We start from the raw sequence: 8,722 nt of genomic DNA, 5'->3' as shown, positions 1-8,722 counted from the left end.
TGGCAGTGATAGCACTCCGGGCAGAAAATCCTGAAAACACAACAGCCTGTCCAATACTATTTTTGCTCCAGTGCAACATGAAAGTCCTGGCCATTTGTTAGATTGTGGTGAAATCCTTTTGACTACAATGTTGTGAGGATAAACCCAGATGGAAACTTGTTTTACAGTCCCTATAATCGAAGAGAGAGATTTATTATTTAAAAAGACAAATTTAAAGGGATATTTCACCGTTGGAAAGACAAATATATCTTTAAATTGGGTCACTTATATAGTAGAAATGGTGCCTACTAGGCCGAGATAAGCCAGAAAATGTGTTTTTGGCTCATATGGATGAAAGACATCAAATCCCAGAATGCACTTGCTTCACTGCTTTAGACTCCACTCCCAAGCCACGCCTACCGTTTACAGACAGACAGTGAGGCAGCATTCAACTCAAATGTGTTTTATTGTCATTTCAGCCATATACACGAAACAACGTTTCACCGTGGCTCTAGTAGTGTTACACATTCAAAATATATAAAGACGACCTTCTATAAAAACGACATATGAAACAGGCTACATTTAGCTAGTGCACACACATATGCTCCGTAAAGTTCAGCTAACACTTACTAGCATTAGTGCTTGGTGGACTGTAAACACGATTATAAACATAGTTGTAAATTTGCGTGGAATGTAGAATGGTCTGCATTTAATAGTCACAAACCACCATCAGTTAGCATTTCGTTGGATACAAGCAGCTCATTTCTGCACAAGTCCGTGTTAACACAGCCCATCTCCACTCTTACCCGGCGACATAGAAACACGCTGGATAGTCCGGTACACTGTTTCCGCAACAACAAAAACACAGCAGTCTCTGAACTCGCGTTGGGAGTTTCGTTGAAGTTGGATGTAGTCCAGTTTTTGTCTAATGAGCGGACACTTGCCAGTCCCTCCAGGATTTCGTGACGTCGCGATCGCGCCAATTCACGCGAATTCAACCAATCACCGCGAATTTGGTGCGACTCGCAATTTTGACCAATCACCGCAACTTTTCCGCACATGACCAATAACCTGAAGTTTCCCGCGACTTCAACCAATCGCAGCAGTCCCAGGTGCACTCTGAGAGCCAATGACCAATCGGGAGTGAGAACGGGTTGATCATTTCCTTGTTTTCGATATGAAGACGAGGTGTGTGTGTGTGTGTGTGTGTGTGTGTGTGTGTGTGTGTGTGACTCATTTACCAACAAAACGTACAGCGAAAGACTGTGCAAAACATTTCAGACCGTCCGATACATTTTAACATCAATGTAAACTTTAACGATTTAAAATTCGCTGAAGTTGCTGCCGTTTCCATCCTGGCTGTCGGCCCTCTGCAGCGGGTGGGGCTACTGCTACGTATCCCCCGCGACTGACGCTTGCACACACACAAACACACACACAGACAAACACACAAACAACACACACCACGGTGGATGCAGGAGAAAAAGGAGATGAGACGACACGATGACCTAAATTGAGGACAGCTACGCTCGTTATTGTAAGTGCAATGATAAGTTAAAGTCAGTATTATCAAACCGTATGAATGTGTGTTAGGCCAGGATAGGAAAATAACTAACAATGTAAAGATCAACAAGCCACTGACCGATATGTTCAAATTGATTCATTCAATAAATTATAAATTTTTTGTCTTAAATCCACCAGCCATTTTCATATTCTACCAACATTTACAGCACCGTGAGCCTTTTTGGTAAGGTTACTAGGAAAACTTAGCCCAGAGTAATTTTATTCTCCCCAAAACAAGTTTCCTTTTTATTTTTAAAGAACTATACAAAAACAAAATCGCAACTTTTTTGCAACTTTCACTGTCTCCCGCAATTTCACTGCAACAAACATACAAAAGACATCGCAACTTTTATCGCAATCTTTTACAAAAGCTCCCATGAAATCAGGCATTTTGGGCCGCAACAATCTCAAAAAAAAGGCCGCGAAATCCTGGAGGGACTGACTTGCAAGCAGGATTGATGGAACAGGTGGCCGGCTAGCTTTAGCTTTCCACCTAGCTAGGTTATACTCCAGCCCCCATTCGCGTTTCACCGCTGAGGATGTCCCCCCGTCATCCCCTGCTCCGGCCGCTTCAACTGCTCGCTCCGGCCACCGCTGCTGCCCGCTGGTCAAACTAACCTGTACGGCGGGCCACAGCAACCTCTTATTTCCGAACATTCATCTCTCCCCCGCCCCCCGAGGGCCGGTTGTCTACGAAATTTCCCGGTAGATTTTTTTGTCCCACTCCGCCGCAGATTCCGTCTGTCTGATAGTCCGGTCCAGTTGTTCAGCCATGTTTCCACAACAACAACAAAAACACAGCAGTCTCTGAACTCGCGTTGGGAGTTTCGTTGAAGTTGGATGTAGTCCAGTTTGTTGTCTAATGAGCGGACACTTGCAAGCAGGATTGATGGAACAGGTGGCCGGCTAGCGTTAGCTTTCGAACCTAGCTGCTTTCCACTCCTGCACACCGCTGTCGAGGTCCCTTTCCCCGGCTAGCGGCATCGGGCGACACCGTAGGCTGAGATGCTGGTCTGTGTAGCAGGTGAAGCTCGTGTGTCGAGTATTCCGTCTGTAATAAAGTGTCCTGCATATTCTCCGATCTGTACCAATGTATCCCGGTGGTACACATGTGCGGTAGTTTGAATGCACATAATTGTTGTAAAAGTTTTCTGTTGAAAAGACGGAGCCTGTTAGCGATGCTTCAAGATGGCTGACCTTCGTTTTGCCTCGGGAATACTTGGGGAAAGCCGACAGTCCAGCCCTCTATGGGCGGGTTGGAAACATGCGGAAGTAGCTCCTACCACTGGCTGTAGTCCATAGCCTCTGGGCAAAAATGCCTCTTATGACGCAAAATGACGATTTTTGCGTCATAAGAGGCTTTTTTCCAGACCCACAATACAGAGATCTCTCGTCTCAGGGTGACATGAGGGAGGGAAGCACGGTCATTCAAAAATACTATCAGGTTTCTACTGATACAAAGCTTAATGCTAAACCGGTGAAGTATCCCTTTAAGTGTAGTAGGTACATATATGGTACATATATAGTGTGTTTGCCACTAAACTATACATGTCAGCTATATACAGAAACCTCTCTGTCTTAAAACCGCAGCAGATTTTAGACCTTTAGGCCATTATGACAATAGAATACTTACTGTTTTTCAACTACAGAATAGAAATCTTAAGCTTATTCCTGTCCACTTTTTAAGCCTTATCAGTTATACTGTTACCCTATATATTTCCATATACTGTATGTTGGTTGTTTGCTGGGACTGTTTTGCTGGGTTTTATCTACAAACTAAAATAATCAAGCACAGATTAAATATTTTAAATGTATTCGGATACATACAGTCTGTAGGATGTTTTCAGTGACAGTCAAGAATGTTTTTTTTTTTCCACGTCTTAATCTAAATGTTTTGTGCTTTGATAAAGGCAGAAAGATGCCTTACTATTGATACAAATTGTATACTATACCCAATGCATATTTAAGTTAGTGAGTAGTTGTATCAATTTAGCAAGGAGTGCTTTTTTGTAGACTATGATGAAAATTATTTATTCTTTATGATTGTCATATTGCACTAGTTGGGGATCTCACGATGGTTTGCTGAAGTTTGCTTCTTATAAGTAAAGATGTATTTAGCTGTGTCCTTTTTATGCTGTAATTGTTGAGTTCCAGCCAGGAAGTAACCATTTTAGATGCCATTGTTTGTCTGGAAGAAAACCATGGTTTAGTTTTACGGATAAGCATTGAAGTCTTCTAGTGTGTACCAAATGACATGATTATATGTGGCTCTTGTTATGGGCCTTCTGTTATATCTGCAGTTATGATGGGATATATCATTTCATACTACTTTTCTTTGTGAGGGGGTTTGCACTTGAAATGTGAGCATATGAAATGTGAGTTAAGTATAGTCCTGAGAGTCAGGGTTTGAGATGCCCCTCCTTGTGGCCCAGATATACTATAATACAATCTGAACAAAACCAGCGCTTTAAAGCTCTCTCACACACCACATCTAATTTGTTTGCAACAACAGTGGTACCAATAGAGTTTTAACAACCACTGAAATGATGAGGTTATCACTGGTGTCTACACAGCTCAGACTTCTCCAACATTATAGGATTAGCTTTTTGGTCTTTGTCTCAGTTTGACAAAGACTGTATAGTGTCCTCTGTACAGTGAGCCACAATGCCACCTTGTGTTACTGAGCCTATAATGATTGGAAAATACCTTAAAAGTGGTTTGGTAAAATCCGATACCTCAAATGGGCTGTTGTTAGTGCTAGTATGATGACACAAATGTGCTGGAAATAAATAACCCTTATAAATAAACTTTTTTTTATTTTGCTTTTAATTTGCTGTCATCGCAACAAAATCTCACTAATGGTCTCCTATGAAGCTACAGCGAGCAGCCAGTTAGCTTATCTTAGCACAAAGACTGTAAACGGGGGAAGCAGCTAGCTTGCCTATCTGCACCTCTAAAGCTTACTAATTAACATCTTATACAGCATGGTTTGTTAAATCCGTACAAGAATCATACAAACTTCAATTCGCCGTTTTTGTGCCAAACTGCATGAAGAAACAGTCCTGCCCATGAAACTGCAAATTGTCATTTTAAAATGAAGTTTTTCTACAGATTAAAGAAAGTGGATGAATGTACTGTAATTAGTAAGCTTTTGGAGGTGCTGGTAGGTGTATTATGTTACTCTCTGACAAAGCCAGGCTAGCTGTGTCCCTCTGTGTTTCTAGTCTTTCTGCTAAGCTAAGCTAACTGGCTGCTGGCTGTAGCTTCATTTTAATGGACATATATCCAATCCAAATTGATTTAGATAGTCTTTGTTGTCCACTGGGGATATTTGTTTTCACATTTATAAAGCACATTTAAAAACAACAGCTAACCAAAGTTCTGTACAACCAAAGACAGACAAACGTATGTAAAGTCAACTACAGCAGTAAAATCACAAAGACCTGTTTAAAAGACACAATGGCAATATAGAAAGGCAACTATCATAGTGTGTGGAAAGCCTAAGAATAAAAATATGTTTTAAGACCGGATTTAAAAACAGGCAGTGTAGGGGCCAGCCTAGCATGCAGAGGCAACTCGTTCCAGAGTTTGGGGGGCTACAACTGTAAAGGCGGGATGTCCCCTGTGCTTCAGCCTTTGATCTTGGGACCACAAGGAGCAACTGGTCGGCTGACCTGAATGGACTTGGGGTGACGTATGGTTGTAAAGGGTCTACGAGAGAGGTGTCGATGTTCTAGTCAAACTCCCAACCAGAATAAATTCCCCAAATGACTAATTATTTCCTTAAGCGTCGGAATGTGACATGGATTGGGCATCTCACCTCCTTTATTCAAATGACCCTCTGTGTCATTTGTGTCCTAATGCTTTTGTTCTCCAAATAGCTGTCATCCGTGCACGCAGCACTAAGTGCAATGATAAGTTAAAGTCCAATAAGTACTTTATCAAACCGTATGAATGTGTGTCCCAGGCCAAGATAGGAAATGAGCTAACAATGTAAAGATCAACAAGCCACTGACACATATGTTCAACTTTGATTCATTCAATAAATTATTATTTTTTGTCTTAAATCCACCAGCCATTTTCATATTATACCAACATTTGCAGCATCCTGAGCCTTTTTGGTAAGGTTACTAGGAAAACTCAGCCAAGAGTAGTATTATACTACCCAAAACAAGTTTCCTTTTTATTTTTAAAGAACTATACAAAAAAGAAATTGCAACAAAAATACAAAAGACATCGCAACTTTTATCGCAAAAGCTCCCGCAAAATCGGGCATTTTGGGCCGCAACAATCTCAAAAAACAGTCGGGTACAAGCCGGGCTGCCACAGGTTTGGGATATGTGTGAACACATGAGCAGGGTCGTCATGAGGTTTTGCATGTGACAGTCAGTGTAACCCGTCCCTCTCCATCTGGAGGGCCTGAAGTGGCATGTCATGAATGACTGCTGACCCTGAGAAGCTCCATCTTTATGTGGGCTTATCCCTGCTGAAAGCCACAACTCCTTTTGACTGAAAGGCTGCCAAAGGGGGCTATCGCATACTTTTTTCTAACTAGCTGCTGGTGATCAAGGTTTGGTGTGGTTTCATTTCTTTTGTTCTGTTCTATCAAAAAAAAAAAATTGAAAAAAAAAGAAGCTGTTATGAATGAAATAAATTCTGTGCAACAATTCTGAAATCTCAGTTATGCCCAAAAGCTGCCCCTGCCGTTACATGCCTAAACCATCTCAACTGCATGACAAAATGACTTGACAGGCATAAAATCTGAAGCATGAAGACCAGATACTGTATCAAAAGCCACAGTCAACAAAAATTAGGCAGTTGGTTTAGGATGATTTGGACAACAGCTTATGGAAAACACTTTTGACAGTATGATCTGCATTCAGTTTAAGGGAACTTAAGCTATATCCTCAGAGTTCTGCATATCTCAAAGAAGCATGCGGACAGTTATTTGCTATCTTTACCTTTTGTGTACAAAGAGCTTTTATTTCATATTGTCCACGACGGGGAATGTAGCTGCCATCCTGTTCCAGGAATATAACAGATGTAACACCACAGAGATGCAGTTCTCACCACCGCTGGGCTGCAAACACAGGCTTGAATGACAGAAACCTCACCGCAGGGTGAGACTGGCGAGAATCCCAGACTGCATCTTCACGCCGAGCCTTTGTGTAGGAGTGTCTCGGTACATCCCATCTCAGCAAACATTTAGTGTAAAGAAGGGACATTTCACCCCAGCCCAGAGAAGAACACAATAAATAGACAAAGGGAGTATTTTTAATTGATGGGTTATTCCCCATTTTGGATGCCGACCTGGATAATTTTCAGAATTCCCTATTTCCTCATTGGTGACACTTTGCAAAGCTAGAACTTGGACCACTCTCACTCTCAGTGATTTACTGGAAAATACTTAACCAGCAATGGCACTCTAAATTTTCTAATGGTTTGGAAATAAGAGCTGTTTTTGTTGGAGACACAAGGCACATTGCTTGACCACACAATTAAACCCCTGGAGTGCCGAGACACTGATTCTGACTGTGTCGTCGTTGGAAAATAGATTTAAAAGGTCAGAGCAACACTTGGACCAGCTCCCGGACACACATTAAACATGTCCAGGAGCTAAAAATAGCGGTTAAACCATAGCTTTCTATGTGGGATATTACTTTTTAGGGAAAAAGCCCCTTGCTTGCAGATTCCTTTTGACTTTTGGATTAGGCTGTGTGCTCTGTGAGAGATTTGGCTAGTGGGCCTTGAATGTGGATCAAATGTCACTATTTTTTTGTATATTTGAAGCTAATTTGAATTTCTTCAAACTTGCATTAAATTATTTTTTTAGCCACTTTGGGGGCAGATGTGTCCAGCTAGTCACTGACTTTGTCTGGTTTGGTGCTGGGCAGGTATGGTGCAGTGTATCTATCGGTTTTTGTTGTTGCTGGAAACAGCTTCCTGCTGCGGTCAGAACATATCTCCATGAGAGCAGTGAGTGTGAACCAAAAGGTAGTAAAACCAAAACAATGAGCTGAAAGATGTTAAAAAGCTCTGTAGAACGGGAACTCGTTGGGTGAAAATTCTCGGAGTATATCTATTAATATAAAACCTATTTAGTATAGACGATTATAGTAATTGCAGAATGTTCCTACTTCGGCTTTATGAGGCTAAACCGAAACTTAAATGAAGTAAAATGTATTAAAAATAACCAGCTTTTTTATCAGTTTTTCTTCAATCCCTGTCTAATACAGTACATCCATTTGAAGTTGCCAATCCAGTGTAGTCACAGACTTGTACAAAAAAATCCACTTACTATTATGGCTAAAATCTCAAGTTTTCAGTGAAACAAGTAAACACCCATCTGATTCTTCTTCATGAGACATGATTATGCAAAGTGATGGGTGACACTGCAGGGGCTCCAGCCGCTGTCGTAAAGATAATTGGCAAACTCTTTACAAAGCAGCATGGGATCTTTTAATGACTTCATTAAACCAACTGATCTATTTAATAATTAGTTGCTTCACATGAGGCACTGTGATGACTCAATCTGTTCTGTCTAAAAACTGGACTAGAGGAGAATTTACAGGAGGCCAATTAGGAGTCCACCAAGCCCTGTGAGAAAGTAGACACGGTTCAGGTACGCTGAGGCCAGGTCAAAAACAATCATTTACTCTCCCTCTGCACCAAAACAATGACGCAACACAGTCACAAACTAACCAAGAATAGTTTGCTTGTGTGATGACAAAAGAAGAATTTGCTCGGTGAGATCATCAGCTTCTCGATTATCTCATCCTTTTTTTGCGCGAGGCAGACAGTGTCTCAAGCCAAAGTGGCTATATGAACCCAGGTGTAGTGTTCCAGTCTGTGCATGCACTCCTAATACCTCTGCTCTATTCCCACAACAAACATGAGACAGCCCATCCCAGTAGCTTCGTACTTTCTGAAGGAAAATCATATAAAAGTAGATCTGTGAAGGAAATGGTTTAAAAGCCTGGTGAGTGGCTTTACAGACTGGAATGTGCTCACCTCAAACTGTCGTGCCAATTTCTCGTCCAGCAGACTCACAAAACTAATCCCTAACTTTGAGGGGAATGTCTGGCATGATTGCTCTGATGAAACTCAGACTGAAGTTCCACAGCAGCTTAAGTGCAATCAAGCAAATGATCATTCAGAGAGATCATAATCAGTTAAAACC

The sequence above is a fragment of the Sander vitreus genome, chromosome 18 (assembly GCF_031162955.1).
Source record: "Sander vitreus isolate 19-12246 chromosome 18, sanVit1, whole genome shotgun sequence".
NCBI lineage: Eukaryota > Metazoa > Chordata > Actinopteri > Perciformes > Percidae > Sander > Sander vitreus.
Note: the sequence above shows the minus strand (reverse complement) of the source record.